At 39.5% G+C, this 21,418-nt stretch overlaps 1 protein-coding gene across 4 annotated transcripts in view; it reads right to left on the bottom strand.

The window, feature by feature from the left end:
- The window catches only part of PTPRA (protein tyrosine phosphatase receptor type A), a 115,064-nt gene extending 96,900 nt beyond the window's left edge, over window positions 1-18,164 (bottom strand). For 2 of the 4 annotated variants that reach the window (XM_016144016.2, XM_036229580.1), the window contains exon 1: window positions 17,891-18,164. The gene's annotated coding sequence lies outside the window, so the exon portion shown is untranslated. The remainder of the gene's footprint in view (window positions 1-17,890) is intronic. The other 2 variants (XM_016143926.2, XM_036229579.1) reach the window with 1 other exon arrangement.
- Between the last annotated feature and the right edge of the window lie 3,254 nt (window positions 18,165-21,418).

Genomic DNA, 21,418 nt, shown 5'->3' with positions numbered 1-21,418 from the left:
ACAAATTGACATGTGCCTTCTGATATGATACAGTGAGAACACAACATCATGTCTGTGGTATTCCTGCCAAAAAATGTATAACCTAAATCTATTTAAGAGAAAACATCAGACTAACTCAAGGTGAGGAACATTCTACAAAGTAATTGATCTATTCTTCAAAAATGGCAAGATCACTAAAAACAAAAAGACTGAGGAACTATTCCAAGTTGAAGGAGACTGAAGATCTATGACTGAATGCAAGGCGTGGTCCTGAATGGTCTCTGAATCAGAAATACAAGGTGAAAAGGAAGAGGTTTTTCTGATTTTGTTTTGTGGAGGGGCAGCTGGTTTTCTGTTGTTCTTGTTTTTGATGTAAATAACATAATTGGGAGATCAGTGAAATTTGAGTGCTGTCTATGGATTAGCTGATAGTATTATATCAATATTTTAATGAATGTTCTGTGGTTATACAGAAGAATGTCCTTGTTTTTTAGGAAATACACAATAGATATAATAGAGCATGTCTGGAACTTATTTCTCAAATGATTCAGAAAAATTGTATAGAAAGAAAGATAAAGTGACAAAGGTAAGGCAATTATGGCAAAATATTAACGATTTAACATTAACAATGCAGAATACGAGTGAAAGATATACTAGGCCAAACAGCAAATAAATAACAATTTCCAAAGGACTGAAATTGTACAGGCCATATTCTTTAACCACAATGCAATTAATCCATAAACCGACTACAAAAAGATAAATAGAAAAACCTCATGTTTGAAAATGAAAAGACACAAACAACCCATGGTTCAAAACAGTCTGATTGTCATTGAAAAAAATTCTAATCAAATTATTAGTAATCTGATGCCATCCAACATACAAGATAAAGAAGATAATACAGTACACATCGATGAAAGGTATTGCCAGGGGCAAGAGGAAAGAAGTGGGAAGACACTGTTTAAATGGTACAGTTTCAGTTGGGGATGATTATTAAGGTCTGGAGATGGGTAGTCGTGATGGAAGCACAAAAATTAATGTGAATGTACTGTGAACCATACACTTAAAAATAGTTAAAATGGTAAATTTTGTTATGTATATTTTACAATAAAAAATTAGATAAAACAATGAGCTTTAAAAAAGAATAAAGCAGTATTTTCTCATAAAAATGATTAATGTAACTCATATTGACAACTTAAAGAAAAATCATATGACTATCAATAGATGCAGAGAAAGCATGGGATATAATTCAACATACATTCATAAAAAACACTTTGTAGACAAGGCATGGAAGGGAACTCCCTTAATCTGATAAATGGTATCTCCAGACAAATTGCCCTAAGAATCACAGGGTTGGATTCAACAAACTCCTGCCAGATCAGATAACACTCATGGAATATAAACTCCCGTAACCTTCTTTTAAAATTCTAGCACATTATTTGAAATGTAAAAGGCAGAAAAAGAAGTTACCACCAGGGATCGTTTTATAAACTATATAGATGTCTAACCAATGTACTGTGTATACTTGAAGCTAATAATAAAAAATAAATAAATAAGACGTTAACTCCATTAAGCCAATAAGCATTGTTTTAATGTCAAGAACAATGACCTCAACAAAAAAACAGTTCTCCTAAGTTACTATCAAAAAAAAAAAAAAAAAAGGCTTAAGATCAACAGCTTTAAAATCAAAATCATCATTTTGGGCAGGAAGTTAATAACCAACAATTTCTTTAAATACTACAATTCTGCTTTCTACAGTTACTTCTTCCAAAAGAGTTGTCCTGTTGGACTCACCAGGAAATTACACTGTTTGAAAGTAGGCATTTCACAGGTGGATTACTGATATCACTCTATAGCTAAAATGAATGCCTGGGTACTTCAACTTTGACGTTTTTTTCAGATGAAACTCATTCAAGTCATGCTCTTTTCAATTTTAGAGAAGGTTTGAGCCTGATCTATCTGTTCGTTTACGGGCTGGAGCACTCAAACTCTTCTCTGATAACCATCTTAGTCCTGCCTGCAGTTGCTCCAAGTAGAGATGGACTCATCACCTATTCAAGCAGTGTTGTCTCTAGACTCCTTCATTGCCAAAGTAAGTTGGGTTTCTCGTTAATCAGCAACTGATTACAAAGTTTCTTTTTCTAATTCAATGAAATTCAGTTATAAGAAATGATGTGTAGAAAACTGCCTTTATTTGGGCATTTTTGGACTCTGCTTAGAATGGGTAAAGCTGTAACAAAATTACAATATCACTACTGCGGTTCCTCAAATTTGAGAGATACAGATACCTTTTAAAGAAAATAAAATTCTTAACACACTTCCAATGCTAACTTAAATTTTTTATCGACATATAAATATAAACATAAAACTATCGTACAGCTACAAGACCAAAACAAATTTACAAATTAAACATAAAAATAGAAAACCAATGAAATTCAAATTAACAATATTAATAAAAACAGATTTAATGCAGAAATTAAATCACCACTCGCAACATAGATATGGTACTGACTATCATAGATTTTTTTTAAGCTTAGCATGTCTAAACACATACACCATATAATACCAATTCTCCCACCACTTTCCCATTCACCCAAGTTTCCCTGTGTGCCCAGCACTACTTGGCCTTCCACTGGTCCCACAAACTACTTACTTCCAAATAAGAAGTATATAACCAATTATCCTAAACATCCAAACATGGGCACTGAAACTGTGTGGTAATAGTTATAAGATGGACAGCCATTTATATGATTATATTTCAGAGTACTGAAACTTCTCTCCAAAATATACCCAAGGACCCCCCATTTGAGAAACTGTACTATAGTATAACTGCAGAGGTATAATTAAAAACATCCTCTACCACATAACACAATACTCCTTTTAAGAGGAAAATGCCTCAAACCTTAGTGAAAGGAAAGGCTTTTTTTCACAACTGATGATAGTTTATATCTTGTAAATCAAGTGAATTTCTTGGAACCGTGTTACCAGGGCTAATATAACCTGTAATCTCAATACGTGTATAGTCTTCTTTAAATAACTGCTCAGGATCTAATGATCTGTATTCTCTGTACTAACATTCTCAGGCTGCCTCTCTCTTACCATGAGATCCTTATTTTCCCTTTACTCTGGCTTCTTTATGTATATATTTACTCATATAAAATTTTTTTTATTAATGGACTAGGTAATCAAGCACACATTATAAAATTCAAAGAATCAAAAGAAATACACTGAATAAAAGGTATCCTTCCTACCAGCCATCCAGTTCCCTACCCCCAGAGGTAATTATTATTATCAGTTTCTTCAGTGTTTTTCTAGAGAACACCAAAACAAACTCTCTAAACACACAGTGTTTGCTTCAGCAGCACATATACTAACCTCTCTCTCACGCACGCACTCACACACACACTATGATATTATATGTATATAGTAAATTACTTCAAATTTTCCTAACAATGAGTTATATCATAAGAACTGCCTTCACTGGTCCTAATATTTTAGAAATTACAATGTTTTAGAATTGAATAACTTTAGACATAGAAGAATCTTAAAGCATCAAGTCCCTTATCACTTTACAGACAATACTGTGACCCAGAGAAACTTGCCTAAAGTTGCATGGCTAATCGGCACTGCCAGAAATAGAGCTGAGGTCTGCAAACTACAAACCCCTTTCTCTTCATCCAAAGTGTACTCAAATTTCTTTACATTTTCCATAATCATCAGGTGTTTAATTTGTCTTAACCATACAAAGTTGGAAGAAGGAAGTTCTCCCTTGTAATGAATTTTTTCTCAGGGAGATGAAACAATGGTTATCTGAGATTAAGTCGTTTAGTCACCATCTGTACAAAGAAAGATTTGTCCACAGCAAACTCAACAGCATAGATATGTCATCACTAACATTCTTGGTAATTTCCAAGAAACGAAGTTGAAATTTAGTGTAGACACACAGCCCTTCAAATCATCAAAAGAAAAAAAGTTATATTACAGACCCCCACATTTTGGTTTTAGTAAATACCTGTTCATCAACAAACATGTCTATTTACTAAATGCCTGACACTTTGCTCAATGTTCAACACAAATGTATTGAATTTCTAATAGAATAAGACATGCTCCTCAATAAACTACCAGGAATTAAACATGAAACAAGTAATTAAAATACATTGTGTTCAAAACTTCAGTAGTTATGTCAATCCTAAAAGGAGGAAAAAATTTCTAGAAGAATTCAGGACATTTCACTAAGCAGGTGATATGTTGGCTGGGTCTAGAAAAATCAGTGGTAGTATGGTTACTTAAGTTTTTGTCTAATTAATTCAGTTTCAAAGAGAAAGGCAAACTGAATCATATACATATATACAAGTCTTTGGCAGTGACAGTGAAGGTTGTAAACTGGTAGCACAATGTGTCATAAAAAACTGATTGCAACTCCTTGGGAGGTCATGGAACCTCTACTGTGGCACAGGACCCAACAGATCTATGTCTCAGTCACACTGCCTGCCTGGCCTCCAAACACATATTTGAGTTTGCATCCCCTGACTAACTTAATGCCAAAGATAAGGAAGATAGAAGGAGCAGAGGAGAAGAAAAATGCTTTTCTTAAAAACCTTTTGAATTGTGAGGCATTACAGGGGCTTACAGTTTCTTGTTTAAAAGTATTTTCTAGTTTTGGAATCAGAAAAATAAAACCTACATACTAGAAGATGAACAGGAAAAAGCATGAATAATAAAAAGATAGCTTTAGATGCTGAGTGAGTTTAGGCTCACTGAATAGGGAAATGAACTCACCTGCTGCCACTGATGTGCAAGTACCATGAAACTGTGCCTCAGCAAAATTACATATTACTACATATTTTGGACCACCAGAATCCTTTTAAGACCATTAATCTGCACATGCCGATATGTGGATTATCATACAATATAAGTGTATGGATGATCACACCAATATAAGTGAGTTGACAGAAATAAGCACAGGATCTATATAACCTAGATCAGACTTGGGGCAACCAATAAGGTAATTTTGACTGCAGGAGCAATCCTTTTCTAAGAAATTATTATGCCAGGTAAAGAACAGGGAGATAGGCAATCCAGCCAAAGGCAGAGGGTATGGAAAAGCACAGTCAGTGGGTGGTGGGAACTGGGAAAAAGTAAGGCTAAAAGGTAAAGAGGGGTTGGACTGCAAAAGCTTGCTCTGATAAGTTTTGGATTTTATTCCAAGGATTTTAAACTGAGGAGTGTTGTGATTAGATAAGGAAGTCAGAAAGATTGGCAGCAATGTGATAAATGACCTGGAACAAGAAAGTATTGAATAGACAACTAGGGAACCCGCAGCAGGCATGTAAGTGAGAAGGACCTTGAAATAAGGGACAGAAGAGATAGAGGAAAGTAGGCAAATTTGAGAGATGTTAAAGAGGTAAAACAGACAGGACTGCATTATCGATCAGATGAACATCATCCAGGTTTCTGGTTTTGGTTACTGGGCTATGCCATTCATTGAGACAGAGAATATAAAAATAATACATTTAAAGAGAAGATGAGGTCAATTCTAAGCCTGTTGTAGGTGCCTGGGAAACAGCCTAGTGAAGATGACCAGTTGGTTGGTGGCTATCATGCAGTCTGTGCTGAAGACAAATGTTCTCCTAATTAGCAAGAATAGAAACTAAAACCATGGACATAGGGATGTGCTTCCAGGAAGAACGCGTCCGATGAAACAGAAGAGGGCTGAGGATAGGATCATTGGTAAGTTAAACAAAAAGAAGAGGGACCTCAGGGAATTGAGCAGTAGCCACAGAGGTAGACAAAAGCCAGGGAAATGTCACAGAACTCTAAGGAAGATAGTTCAGGGAGTAAACACTGAATATTCTATCACATTTACTCAATTCTTCTCTTTCTCTCTTGATAATTCATACAGCTATGCTGTAAATCAACCAACTACTATGGAGGAAAGACAGATGATCAAGATCGTATACTATTTCCTAACATTAATAAATGACCTGGAACAAGGAAGAACTGAGTAGACAACTAGGGAACCCCCACAGGGTTTCCTATGTGCTAAGAACTGTGCTAAGCACTTGACATGAACTACCTAATCCTTAAAACAAACATATGCAGTAAAAAAAGAAAAAGTACTATCGTTGAATCCATTTATAAGGTGAGAAAACTGAGTCTCAGAAAGGTGAAGTACTTTCCCCAACTTCGCAAAGCATGGCAGGTATGGGATATGAACCTGAGTCACATTCAACTCCCCAAATTAAAATAACTATAGACAAAATCCAATTATATTTGGAAAAAAATTAATTTGAAAAATATATATATATGGGGGGTTGCAAAACAAACACTAGATATGGGATTCCCCCACTGATGCCAAATATAGGACTCCACTATCAGGAAGGGCACCTCTTAAGAAGAATTATTCTAGAAACATAGAGCCCTTAGTTCTCTTCTTAGTCTTGAATCTCTGACCAAAATAACTCTATTGTTGTCCTGTATTTTCAATCCAGTAATCTTGGCTCTCTTAGATGGAGAAGCTGTCTTCCTTAATTGGGTATGTGACATTATAATTCCAGAAGAAAAAGATGTGAGCAACAAGATGAGGCATATCAAACTCATGGTACTAACTCCATTAAGTTTAGGATAAGTGTTTTTTAAATGTTGGTAATTCAAATTCAGCTAATGAAAAGCTCTGGAAGTCTTAAGGGAACCTGTTTTACCACATTTATAAGTTTAATTTCTTAGTATTGCTCAAGTGCTTAAGGAGATTCTGCTTATTAAGACGGTAACTCTGACCCGTCATGGACTGGTTGTACTTGACAAACTGAAAGTAGAAATATATTTTAAATATCTAAGGAAATTTAATTCACTAACAAAGAGGTATGACGGTATTTAATCTGTTAAGCCTGAATTAAAGCTAATTAAAGAGAAAGTTATTGTTATTTCTATACAAAAGTTACAACGCCTACAATAACAAAACTAAAAGAAAACTAGGTCTTTAATTTGCTAAATACGAGTATTAATTTGAAGCCCAAGTAATTTTAAATAGTCCTTTCCATGCACTAAAGCCCCACTCAGACATTAAAAACACAAATAACCAAGCTACTTGCTCTACAGCAAACTTCTTCAAAATAGAACCTTTGAAAACTAAGTTCAACTGAAAAAGTATGAACTGTTTAAGCAATTTCTCCCACTACACTGGAGAAACAGAACTGAACACCGTATAAACTCCACCAAAGGTAAGAACACACCTCAATCTTTCCTAACACTCATTCCTTTTGATAAACATAAAATTCTCATACCCTCCTTTATTGTGAGTTGAAATGTATAACTGAAGTAACTCTTATATGGGCGTGTATTATTTCCAGAAAGTTTCACAAGTACTATTCATAGTACCTGGGATGCCTCTAGAAAGGAAAACTTGGAAGATAGGAGAAAGAGAATTATCTTTTACTGTATTTTTTAATATTATTTATTTTAACATGTACAAATGCACACTTGACTTTAAATGAAGGAAATTTAAAAATACACTGACTGAAAAACAAAAAACTATGTTTTTTCCTTTTTCTTCAAAAGGGCTTTTTCAAACTTACCTCCTCCCCACCACAGTCAGAAACCACTACTGAGAATGACCACCTTAGAGGTTCAAAATTGCTGCCAACAGCACTATTGTTTAACTGGTTACGAGCTATAGCAGGGATTCCCAACCCCCAGGCCACTCAATGGTCTGTGGCCTGTTATGAACTGGGCCGCACAGCAGGAGGTGAACAGAGGGACAGGGCAAGTGAGCGAAATTTCACCTGTATTTGCAGCCGCTCCCCAGCACTAGAATCACTGCCTCAGCTCTACCTCAGATCTAACTCAGATCATCAGGCATTAGTTTCTCATAGGAGCACTGGTCTCTGGTGCCAAAAAGACTGGGAACCACTAAACTACAGGAAGAAAAAGGATCTTCTATAACTTCTACCAACTAGTAGCAAGATGCTGAGCCAGGCTAACTAACAACCCAAACTGGGGAAAGAAACACTAGCTAGAAGTCACTGTGAATTGAGCCCCTGTTAACAAAATTAGCAAGTCCAGGTGGAAAGTAAGAAGCACTGATTTCAGGGATTGGCCTCACTCCCTGAAAGGTGGGTAAAGCATTCACATCATGGAAAGGGCCACCAGAACAAAAGCATCCCTGTAAAAACTCTGCCTCCCTCCCCACATACCCCCAATTCCTTTTAGAAGAACAGTGGAAGTCCTGGAACTATTCCACATTGCTCTGGTAAAAGTACTGCTGATACATCAATGAAAGACATTCTCTTTATTAATGGATTGAATTAATGCAGTTGTAATACGGTATTAAGCCACCCGTCAACCAATGTTTAAAAACTAATTGCTGGTTAAACTATTTGTCAATCAATATTTGAGAACTACTTACACAATTCACAACAGCCAGGTTTCGACTTCTTCCCACACTCAAAAAGCTAAATTCACTATCATCTCTTCCAAAAACCCAGATACCTGGCACCCTACTAATGCTTCTACTGCTTAAATCATACTTATCCACATATCTCCATCCACATCACCACTCCCCCTACCCCAAACCAATCCAGAACACCATTATCCCTAGCCAAGTCTGCTCTAACAATCACTAAATTCTTCTCTGTGCTGCCCAGTTTTACTCCACAGTAATGACAGTCAAACCTTCTAACTACACACCAGCCAATCAACCAACCAATGTGCACATCCCGAACTATGTTCACCTAAAAATATGACAAAGGAACTAATACATATGAATACAACGAAACATTTTTTCAAATGTAATAAAATAATAATCACAATATAGACTTTTATGTGAATTTGTAAGGGTAAGCATAAAACCATTACTGCTATCCCTAAAATATTAATATTAAACTTCTTTAAAAAGCATTTTAAAAGCATGATTTCTTTTAAAAGCATGATCAAATATTTGTCATTAGGTTTGAAAACTCTTAATTTTTTTTTATAGAGCAATCTCAAAGTAAGTTTCAAATTAATACTTGCTTTTAATGGGTATTATAACCAAAAAAGAAACATGGGTCCAAAAGGAAGAAGTTCTATGGTTGTGATTACTAAATCATGATATTTAGGTTTCCAAACCCATTCAATCATACGTTTTCCTTTAAATTGGGCTAGAAAATGTTCATCTTCCCTGATGCAATTACTAATCAGAAAAGTTAGTCTTTTATTTCTAACAAATAGATTTGAAATCCACTAAAACTATTCACTTGGGAGTATTTTTTAAACTTTTAACTATAGGGATTTTGAAACATACACAAAAGTAAAACAAACTCTATAATAAACCCTTATAAACCCATTATTCGGCTTCAATAATTATCGGTATATGGCACACTACCTATAACCCTCCAAACGACGAATTATTTTAAAGAGCATGCCTGACATCATTTCATCCATACATCAGTATTTATCTCTATTACCTCTATACTTTTAATACTATTATACCTTAAAATTTTTAAATAATTGTTTAAAAAGTCATCTAATATACAAGTGGTATTCAAATTACTCCCAATGCTCTCATATCTTTTTATAGTTGGTTTGTATGAAACAAGATCTAAACAAGGTCCATATATTACATTTAATGTCTCAAGTCTTTTCTAATCTGTAATATTTTCTAAACTTTTCTCTTGCCATTTATTCGAAGTTATTAGGTTCATCTATACTATAGAATTTCTCACATTCTGAATTTTCTAATTATATTCTGTAAACTGGTTGTTAGAGCTAGAGGATTAATCAGAGTCAGGGTTGATTTGATGCGGGGGGAGAATATTTAATGAATGATGTTACATTTTTCCTATAGTACTACATCAAGGAATGTAAGATTTGGTTATTCCCATTTTGGAGATGTTATGATTGATCAGAAGACTGTCAGTCTGATTCTTCTATTATAAAGCTCCCTAATGGTTTTAAGAGACACTGATGATCAATGCTTAGGTTCTTTATTACATTAGATTATCTGGACATTTTTTGGGAATACATTTGGAGATTTTTAACAGGTAACACATTTATGTTTCCAAGATTAAGTGTAAAATTATGAAATTATGAGTCATTAGATGAATGCAAATCAAAACCACAATAAGATACCATTTCACACCCACTAAGATAGCTATGATAAAAAGACAGAATAACAGGTGCTGGTAAAGATATGAAGAAACTGGAACCCTTGTGCATTGCTGCTAAAACTGTAAAATGGTGCAGCTGCTTTAGAAAAAAGTTTGGCAGCTCCTCTAAAAGTTAAAGAGTTATTACCATTTAACCCAGTAATTCTAATCCTAGGTATATATCCAAAAGAAATAAAAACAGAAACTTGTATATGAAAATTCATTGCAGCATTATCCATAATAGCCAAAAAAGTGGAACCAACCCAAATGTTCACTAACTGATGAATGGTTAAATAAAGTGTGGTATGTCCATACAATGGAATATATTATTCAACTATAAAAAGGAATGAAGTACTGATACATGCTACAACATGGAACCGCCCCCCTATCCCCGAAAAACATTGTACTAAGTAAAAAAATCCAGTCACAAAGGCCACATATTGTAGGATTTCATTTTATATGAAATGTCCAGAATAGGCAAATCCAGAAACAGAAAGATTAGTGGTTTAGTGGGTGGGGGGAGGAAGAATGGAGAGTGTAGCTAACAGTGGGCAGGGTACCAGGTTGCCTCTTAGGATGATGTCCAACTTCTCTGTGGACATGTGTACAGGTAGCTCAACTCGCTCCCTAAGGCCAATCCAGTACGAGCGTCAGAGAGCACTTCATTTAAGATACACATATATAACGAGCTCAGCGAAAAACCAACTAAGCAAGGATGACACACACACAAATAGTTGCCAGAGCATCACCCAAGTTTAATCACACCAGATCTTGATGGATTTCAGTCTTAGCAGACCACCTAGAGGTGCTGGCGGAGACAAGACACGTGTTAAGCAGTGACCAGTAGATGCTGGCTCAGATGCTGTCGATCTGTGATGGTCGATCAGCGGAGACCTCTTCTTCAAAGCAGAGCAGTAAGGAACCAAGAGATGGAGGAACGTAGTCCTGAGAGGATAGGGAGCACGCTCTCTAAGTCTACATTAAAGTTCCTTTCGTTTTTATACTCTATGATGCTGTCTTCAGTGTCTTATCAGCCAGCTGCACGGGTGTCTGTTGATCTTATACACTTCGGGTAGCTAAGACATTTTTTGGGGGGGTTTGCATTATCTGGGTTGCACACACACAGACCACTGCAACAGTAGCAACAGGGAGAAATACAACTTTTAAATTTTTATATCACATACACAGAAGAAATCATATTATGTTTGCCACTCAGATTACTGTAACAGATGATGAAAATGTTTTGAAATTAGATAAGGTGATATTTGTACAATTCCATGAATGTACTAAAAACCACTGAACTGCATGTACATTTTAAAAGGGTGAATTTTATAGTATGTAAATTACAGCTCCAAAGAGCTTATGTTTTTAATTACAAGGAAAATGCTATCTCATAGCACATTTCTAAGAAAAAAGCAGCTACTTTCTCATTCACTGTTAAAACAATATCTTCACTTGAAAAGACAAATTGAGGATATTAATTTTTCAAAGAACATTTGCTAGGTAGCCACTTATCAAGAAAATTGATTTTTTTTAAAGAAAAATGCGTAATATCAACAACTCTATCAAAAGATAACCTAACAAGTGATATCCTGCCTAAACAGCCATAAAGACGCACTAAATGAACTTCATTTTTTATTCAGTCAAAGCAGTTGTTCTATTAGTAGTTTACACTTAGACAATTATTCCATATAGTACAACTTTCCTCTAGTAGCTCACAAAATAATAGATTTTCTTTGGATTTAATTATTAAAAGAGAATCTCGCATATACTAAGACATGCTAGAAACTTCCATACTTTTATAACTATATAGCAAATCTCTCACACTGCAAAATTTATGTTAATATTGTTTGGTCAAATCGTCAACATTTTCTATGCATCTTACAAAAGTATTTGTTGACAAAGGAAAGCACTTCATTTTCTTGACATATTATTGTCCATGTACTATATCGGTCTTTTTATTAAGTAGGTGCTTTTTGGCGGGGAGTGGGGGGGCGGGCAAGGCAGGAAGAACTTGCCAATGGCATGTGTCTTTTTAGCCTTTTTAAGAACATAAAACTTAAAATATATATTTTAATCATTAGGTTAATAAAATTTTGTACAGCATCTGATTAAATAGCCTATAACTTTAAACATCATTGGGGGGCAGGGGAATGTACAAGTTCTCTTTATGCTCTAGATGCTTAATTTTCAAAAGTCTTGGTGCTAGTGATAGACTCATATTTTATTATTTAACATCTCAAGGCTCTACGTACTCTTAAAGCAAGATTCCTATTAACGACAGAGGAAGTAAATCCATGTTTTAAATAGGTTCTTGATATTACCAATGTAATAAAGGCTGACTTATTTAATCTGATTTAATAGCTCACTAAGAGTTCATAATAGGAGATGGACAAGGGTCAGCTCTGCCATTTTGTTTGCTTGTGTTTGCATTATTAGTATTTTCTTTAATCGCTGGTTTCTTTGCAGAAATCATTTTAAGCCTCTTGTCTATTTTGTGAAGGCTTAATGAGAACTAGATAATATAAACTGTAATCAATATGTTGCAATAAGCTGAAAGCAAATGTGTGAATATGACTGTCTGCTCATTGAAGAACTCCCCTTCCTTGAGGACATTCAAAATTAGCATGTTAACACTGTTGGACCTACAGACCCAAGAAGATGCCAATAGAATCCCTAAATTTAATGTTTTATTATTTTTAGATAAAAATAATAAAAATCTCTAAAATTTTCTTCCAACAGTGAATCACCTTATCAACCTCGCTATGAAAACTACCCTCTAGATTGCAACTGCAGTGAACTTTTTACAACTACAAAACTGATCAGTTCACTCTCCTTAAAATCATTCAATGGCTTAGCTCTATCTTCAGGATATAGTCCAAAACCCTTGCGTGGTGTATGGAGCCCTCAATTCTGGCCCCTGCCTCTCCAGTCCAGTGGTTCTCAATTCTGGCTGCATATCAGAATCACCTGGGAAGTTAAAACATATATACATACACATTCCCAGACACCACCCTAGACCAATTAAATAAAAATATCTGAGAGTAGGACATTCGCATAGCTGATTTTTTAATAAGTTCTCCAGGGTAAATCTAAAGTGCAGTCAGGGCGGAGAACTACATTCTCCTATTCACCTTGGTTAGTTTCTGGTGTTCACCGAGCTCTCAATTAGGCCTTTGCTACTCCAAGTGTGATACACCCACCAGGAGCATCTGTCTCACCTGGGAGCTGGTTAGTCATGCAGAATCCCAAGTCCCACCCCAGACCTATTGAATCAGGACTTGGCATTTTAACAAGATCTTCAGATGGTTCATGTGAATATTCAAGTTAGAGAAGCTTTGGCCTAAGGTACCAAACCCCTTCCCAGCTTAGGACCTTTGTTAAGTGCTGTTCAACTGCAAATGTTGTTTTCCTGTTGAACTTCTCTGGCACTCTCAAGACATCCTATTCTTCCCCTTTGATTATATTTGTAATTACCATAAGATGATTAATGTCTGTCTACTGCACTAGCCCCATAAGTGTCACGAGAAGAGACATTACATCCATGATAGTCTGGAGTATCCCCCTACTCCTGGCACAATGTCTGGTTTTTTCAATTGAATAGTATCTAGTTTTACGTTTCATACCAATATGATCTTATCCTAAATTTCCACAATATTTCTGTCCCATCAACAATGCCTTTCTTCAAAAATAAGTTGGTTTTAGCTACATAACTCTTGGGAAAGATATATATCACAGCATTGTATTTAATTTCAAAATCTAAAGAGCTACTAGTCTTTTTTCTAAATAAACATAAATTAAACCTAATTCAAAGTATCATTACATTTGTTTTAAATAATAAAATCAAATATTGGCTCTTGTTAGTAATAGCATTGGCTGGATTGTCAGGGCTACATCAATTGCTGATGGTACTGTAAATTAGTTCAACTTTCCCAGACAGCAATTCAGTACTGAAGCTATATCCTGACTCCCTGAAACCACTTTAGGAGTAAGAGTCCAAGAAAATAATCCAAAAGAATACCTAACAAGGGTGCTCAGAAGTACCATTTGTAATAGTAAAAAGGAGAAAAAATAAAAATAAAAAAATAGAGTGCACGAACTACAGCTATCAATGCACAGGGTACTATTCTCTGACTTAAAATAATAAAGACACACAAATGAGTAAATATAAAATAGTTGAAGCTATTCAAGAATACAAAAATCATTCTGTATGTACTAACTATAAAAAAAAATCTACGCCTGTACACTGACACAAATGGATATGAATTTAGAGTACAAAAAAGTTTAACTTTTAATGGATTCTCTTTCTATAGAGACTACATTAAAGCAAATTTTAATGTTGGGTTATTTGTGGATTTGCTGGTCAGTTTCATTAAGTCAGTCTTACTGTTGTACTCAGACTTACTAAAAAAACCATTTCTTCAGCTTTGGCAATTGGGAACATTTATTAGTTATTAAACTAGAAGTAAAAAGACGATTCTATATTTGGTCAGCTTCCTGCTTATTAACTCAAACTTCACCTGTATCTCATTTTTTCCACATGAAGGTGGAGAAAAATAATGCAACAATGTTTACAAATCGACTGAGCGCCTCCAATGAAAGGTGTTGGGCAAATACAAATATCAGAGCTACTTTAAAAACAGCCACCACCCACACTGACTGTCTTGCACAAGTCACTTTATTTTTCTGAGCTTCAATGTTTCCTTCTGTAAATTGAAAGGAATACACTAGATTCACATGGGGGGAAAAAGCTAAGTGAGGGAAATGTAAGCATATGATATCTAAAAAAGCACCCCAGACAATCCTGACACATATTCTGATGAAGATATGTTAAGTCCCATTCACATTTTTGGCAGATAGGATAAGTTAGGACATCTTCAAAGGGGTGGTGATTTGGCCACACATCTAAAAATTAAAAATGCACACATATCCTTTGACCCAGTATTTCCCCTTCTAGAAATACATTGTTCAGACAATTTTACACATGAGCACATAAAGTATGTACAAGAACATTCATTGTAATACTATAATAGAAAAATCTAGCAACTTACATGTTATTTAACCCAAAGACTACTTACAAATTATGGTGTAGCCATACAATGAAATAAGTCAAAGAATATTAATAAAAAGAATGGGTGGCTCTGTATATACTAGTATGGAATGATTTCCTAAATATGGTAAGTAAAAAAGAGCAAGGTGTAACTGGTATGTACCACGGAGGAAGAAGTAGGTAGACATGTCTTTATAAAGGAACAGTGTCTATGTAAGGCACGGAAACTGGAAACCAGCCATCTCTGGGGAGGTCAGGGTAGGAGAGAGACTTATTTTTCTCTATATACCCTCTTGTACTGCTGGAATTTTTTTCTTATATATATTTATTATCTTTTCTCAAAACTGAGCAGGATTCTCTCCAGGCCTCCCTCTGGGTCTAAGAGGCTGTGATTCTGCCTCTCTGGGGCCTAGCCATTGCCTCAAAAATTGCAGGGGCAAAAGCACCTGGCTCCACACTGCCTTGGATGACCTTTCCAAAGCCCAGCCAGCTCAAGTCCCTGACCTCCTTCAAAATCCTCCAGTGGCTTTCCACTGCCTAAACTCTAACAGTACATACAGCTCTTCAAGCTTACCCTAATCTCATTTCCCACACTTCTTCCCTCTACGCAATCCAACTATGTTTAACCTGGCCCTGGCTCCCGAAGGATAGTAGGTTCCTTCCACCTCCAAGCCTACTTGTGCTGCTCCTTCTTTGTTGTATCCTGTCCACCACACACAAACTCCTATGCTCCCTTCATGACCCAAAGTCCCTCTCTGATGAAAGCTTTCTCGGACCATCTGGGATGGGAATGCTCTCAAGAATAAGGCCTTATATGATAGTCAAAAGGACTAAATATTTCATGGGAAATATTTATTACATAGCCTGTCAAAAGGCAAATAAAAGCTATTGTTACATTTTCACACCACCTGAGGATGATTCCATTTGGGCCTCCCACCAACACTCTGTGCTATGGGCAGCACAGGTAGTGGCCTCACCACCTGTCCTGAATCCAACTGTAAGCTTTTCAAAGGTAAAGAAAGATTTGACTTCCTCACTTTTATTTTGTACCCCAAGCCCTTCTGCTAGCAAATATAAGGTGTATGAATGTACTTAAGTCAGAGGATTGGCTTTTTTGGTTCTGAATTTGGTAAATAAATGGCTAAAAGGTTCCCAGTGAACAGCCTCTTGGATCCCGTCATGCCTTAAAAGTGCATATATCAGCCAGGCCACTTCAGGCAGGCAGAGAGGTGAAAAGACACTGTAGGGCTTTTCGCTTTTTAGAGACACTCAAGCAAATTGGAGGCCAGTGGGAGACCTGCCAGTTCCTGTCTGCTGACTAGTTATGGGGTCTGGATGGGATAGAAACAGGGAAATGGGGAATCAGAATTATTAACTTCTAGATATGATTTCCAAGAAGGCCTTCAGGAAACAGGAAAGACTCTCTTGGGAAGTGGGTACCTGGAAGTAAGAGTCAAGACATAAGGGGGAAGAGATGGGATGGGACCTACAAGAATCCTCTCAGCATGGGAGATGAAAAGGTACAAAATACGCAGCTCCTGCCCTCAAGAAGCTTCTCTAGTGAGACAGGCTTTAAAGGAAGAGGTAAAGTTGGGCAGATAAAGGTGAAGAGGAAAAAAGATCACACAAGCAAAGGCACCTCAACATGTGAGGTGGGAGACAAACAGCTCTGAATGGGTAGGGAGAGGAATAAGGGCAAGGAGAATTGAAGGATTCAGCAAAATGTAAAAGAGTAAATTCAGGGGCCTCCATGGCTTGATAGGACATTTTCGGCTTCATTCATCCCATGGGAAAAGGAGAGCAAGGGAGTTTTTAAGTAAACAAGTGACAGCATCAGATCTGTGCTTTTTGAAGGAGTGGCCAGGCAAGATGTTCGCCCATCTTCCATCGTCAGTCCTCTACCCGCCCACCATCTTCTGGTTCTACGGCTGCCTTCACAGCAAGCAGGTGGCAAGTGAAGAATCTCCCAGGGAGATGTGACTTGCTCTACAGCAGGAATCCCTAACCTAGGCAAAGGCTCTTGAAGGCATTCACCCAGCCTAGGGACGTTCTGAACTAGCCTTTCCTGTCTTACGAACATCATCACTGACCTCAAAAAAAGCCCTCAACATTGGGCTCAGGATTACCATTATTATTTTTACCTTTAGAAAATACAATTAGAAAATAATTTTTCAGAAAACGATATTCTTTATTTCCCAAAAGTAAAACAAGAGGGGATCTGCATTCCCAATGGGCTCATTTTGAATTCTAGGCAGCTCTGAGCCCCTATTTCCCTTCTTAAGCAGCCTCAACAGTTGGGAGTGGGTGGAAAAAAGAGGGGCCTGGGAGAGGGGCCAAGGGAGCTTTAAGGGAAAGAAAAGTTGGTCACTGCAAGAGCTATTTTCTCATGCCAGGAGTTTTCCTCTTTCTTCCCATTAAGTGGACCTGAGCAAATTCTGTTCTCACTTTTCCAAGTTTCTTCTTTCAGAATGAACTACGGCAGCGCCCTGGCCTGGCCCCAGGAGGACGCACGCAAAGTTCCTGGGCAGTCGACAGGGGTCGGCGCCCTGTCCAGCACGTTTCCGGGGACCCCCCCCACTCCGGACAGAGCAAGGATGTGGGAGCCGACTGGAGACGCCCGAAGGATTCTAACCGGAAAAGATGGATTGGGGCTCCGGCCAGGGACCCCTCCCACCCGCGCCCGGGAGCTGCCCCCAGCCTTCCAAAGCCCCCCAGGGCGGCGGCGGTCGTGAACACTCACCCAGTCCGGCGCTGGGCGGGACCGCTGGGGACGAGGACGGCGGCTCCGCCTCGGTTCCGCGGCGGCGTCTCGGCCCGCCACACGCCTTCAGGGCCGCCGCCCGGCCCGCGGCTCAGAACCCCGCGGCGGCGGCGGCGGCCTCGCCTCCATGGCGAGGAAAAGCGGCTGAGAGGCGACTGGGTGGACAGTGGTGATGGCGGCAGCGGCCCGGGGTCCGAGCTGGTTCGCGCGCGCACGTCTCTGTCAGCGCCGCACTCGCCGCAGCCTCGCTCCCGAGCCGGCCTTGGCTGTAAGGCGCCTCCTCATTGGCTGTTCAGAGACGGATGCTGATTGGCCCGTACCAAAAGGGCGTCTCCTGGCCACAGGCCCTGCGCGTGTTCGCTTCCAAGTGCTGGCCACCCTGCCCCAGCGCAGAGCCGGATCTCAGGGTCTTACTGTCCCACAGTTGCCGTAGGAGGTGTGCGCCCCACTGCAGCCCTGCCCTCTGGAAAGCGGATCCTCAGCAGCACCCGCCGCCCGGACACCTACGCCTTCTGCCTCTCTACAGTCCCAGCCCCCTGGATGTGGGCCTACTTCCCAGTTTACAGATGCAGAAACTGAGGCCAAATACAAGTTAAACCAATGTCCAGGGATTAGATAGGGCCGCCTGGAACGAAAAATCCGTCTTTCCGCGACTCTCTTCAAATGTGTTCCATTCGTGTATGTATGTATGTATGTATGTATGTATGTATGTATGTATGTATGTATTTGGTTGGTTGGTTGGTTTCGCTTTTTTCCCCCCCTCTAATTGCTGCAACGTATTTAAGGGACGAAGGCCCTCACTGGGGAGAGAGAGGAACCTGCAAAGCCCCTAGAACAGGAACTGGCACCGTGGGTGTCGTCTTACATCAAGTCAACCCACGCCATTCCCACCCGAGCCCCAGGGAAATCTTCGCTTTCCAGATGCGTGTACCAAGGCCTGGCTCTTCACTGAGCTGAGCAGAAACACGAAACATGGTGCCAAGCGGTAGGGGTTTCGTTTGAGATAGGCCTGGCGGGGGAGGGGAGGTTGAAAGCGCAGAGAGGACCGGGAGATGCGTTTATCCCCCCTGGGACCAGCGACCAGATTGGGGGGCACAGACTTCTTTCCCAGCGATCTCTGCCCCACGCGTGGCGCACTAAAGCCACCCGTCCGTATGTCTGTCGGCAGCGGTTTCCCAGGCTGCAATGACCTGGGGATCTGCGGCTGAAGGCCGATTACTTAGTCGTAGTGGGTGGCGAGTGGGACACTTTCCTCGTTGTAATCCCACGCGGCGTTCCTCGGACACATCGGGACCCCAGCACAGGAAGAGTTGCTGGGTATCTGTAGGGCGGAGACGGACTGTACAGGAATGTGCGAGCGGAGTTTACCTGTGGACCCTTCATCCGAGACCTGGAGTCCGCACTGCCTAGACTGAGTGGCAGAGAGCCTCTCCTCCAGGCCCGCAGCCCTCGAGCTCCCCAATCAATCCCCTAGCCCCATCCGGCAGAGCCCCATGTTCGGTGGCAAAAGGTCTGTGGCCAGCCGCGTTTCTTCATGGCAGGAAAGATGCAGTGGAGACATTTCTGTGCAGGAGGAGCTCACATCAGCCGTCATTTGCACGGCGTTGGTGCCACTACCACCTCCAGTTTCCCACCACCGCCTGCAATTGAGTGGCCAACTTAAAACTCTATTCCCCATATTTATGAAATAGGTGTGTGTGCTGACCATAGTCACCGCCTGCAAATATAAATGCATGGGCCTTCTTCAGGCCGCCTCCCAGGTGGCAGATGTGTTTCTCACTCCCTCTCAGCGGGGCTGGCCACTAGGTGTCCTGAAATGCCCAAACCCAAGGTTCCTCTGCCCAGTAGACACTTCAGCTCAAGGGCCCCCAGGCCACATGCCCAGACTGTTAGAATAACAAGGGGCAGCCAAGGAGGGGAAACTCTTCCACATGCCCACCCCTCACATTTCCCTGGGAAGTCCAAACTCTATCTGCACACCAAAGGAAAAATGAAAAGCCTGAATTCAATGTTTAGAAGCCCTAAAAAAAAAAAAAGACTGTGAGTGCAAGAGGTACCTGGGTAGCTAGGATAGCAGCATCCTAGAAACAAACTCCACCAGTGTAGTTTTGTGTTATCTACATCAGACCTACATTACTATTTCTGAATATGTTTATTTTGGTTAATTTATATTTTTTTATATTTTTATTTATATTATCTAAAAGGGTTTGACATGCTACTTATATTTTCTAACATTTATTAAAATAAATAGCTATTAAAATAAATGTTCATCTTTGAGATTGTCTGAAGGATCTCCAGGCAATCTGACCACACTTAGGAAAATGTCGCAGTTGGGTGTGGGAATCAGAAAGCCCTGGGGTGGGCTAGGTTACCACTGGCTAGGTCAGCGGTCCCCAACCTTTTTGGCACCAGGAACCAGTGCTCCTATGAGAATCTAATGCCTGATGATCTGGGGTAGAGTTGAAGCAGATAGATGAAATTTTGCTTGCTTGCCTTCCGGTTGTGTGGCCCAGTTCCTAACAGGCCATAGGCTGGTACCTGACTGCAGCCTCGGAGTTGGGGACCCCTGGGATAGGTGTCCTGAATCCCCCTCTGCTACTCTTCCTGGAACCTTCCAGAGCTGTACTGAAAAATGGAGGCATTTACAGCTTGGCAAGTAACACTGTCTCAGGAAATGCAGTTCCTTCTCTCCAAGAGACAGCTGTACTGTGGTGAGAGCATTTGTGGTGTGTGTGCACGGGTAACAGAACCTCAGACCAAGGAGAGGCAGAATCTTGGGTGTCCCTTTCTGGAGACCCAGGGAAGAAGAGTTCAGCTTGGCAACCATATAGACCCTGTTTCCAGTGGGAAAGGACAGAGTCCCATTATCAATTGCTCACTTGTGGAGACTTGCCCAGCATGCTCATCCTGACATCCGGGGTGTCTACAGCTTATCCCCATCACCACAGGACAATAGGCTGTCTTTGAAGAAGAGAGAACTGAGAGAGGTAGGGGAGGCAGGCTTGCTGTACCCAGAACAACCCAAGTGGGAGGCCAAAGCTCTGCTCCCAGTCTTGGTTTAGTCCTAGCCATGAGAGCATATACCTACAGGTAGGGACTTGTCAGCCACCAAGAGTCACAGGATTCATGAGAAAAAGACTGGACTAGAAGGAGAGCTGGTTAAAGAACTCCTGTTTCTGTAGACAAGCCGATTCCCTTCTCAGGGCCTCCTTTCCCCATGTACTAAATGGAACAATGAGTTATTTACTGAACAAATACTTATTGAGTGCAGACCATATGCTGGACAAAGCAGGAATAAGACAGAAAAGGTCTCTCCTCTTAGACCTTCTATTCTAGTTTGGGATGACAGATAATAAATCAACAAATGAACAAGGAAACTTCCTAAATGCTGTAATGAAAATAAAACAAGGCAATAATATATAAAGTTGAAGTAAATGAGAGCCAAATGCCTTTCCGAGCCACTGTTCTACTCCCAAGGTCATTTGCCAGTGCTTTCTACCTAAAAGG

This window comes from Rousettus aegyptiacus, unplaced genomic scaffold (assembly GCF_014176215.1).
Source record: "Rousettus aegyptiacus isolate mRouAeg1 unplaced genomic scaffold, mRouAeg1.p scaffold_m13_p_12, whole genome shotgun sequence".
Classification (NCBI taxonomy): domain Eukaryota; kingdom Metazoa; phylum Chordata; class Mammalia; order Chiroptera; family Pteropodidae; genus Rousettus; species Rousettus aegyptiacus.
This window is presented reverse-complemented; position numbering and strand designations above follow the sequence as displayed.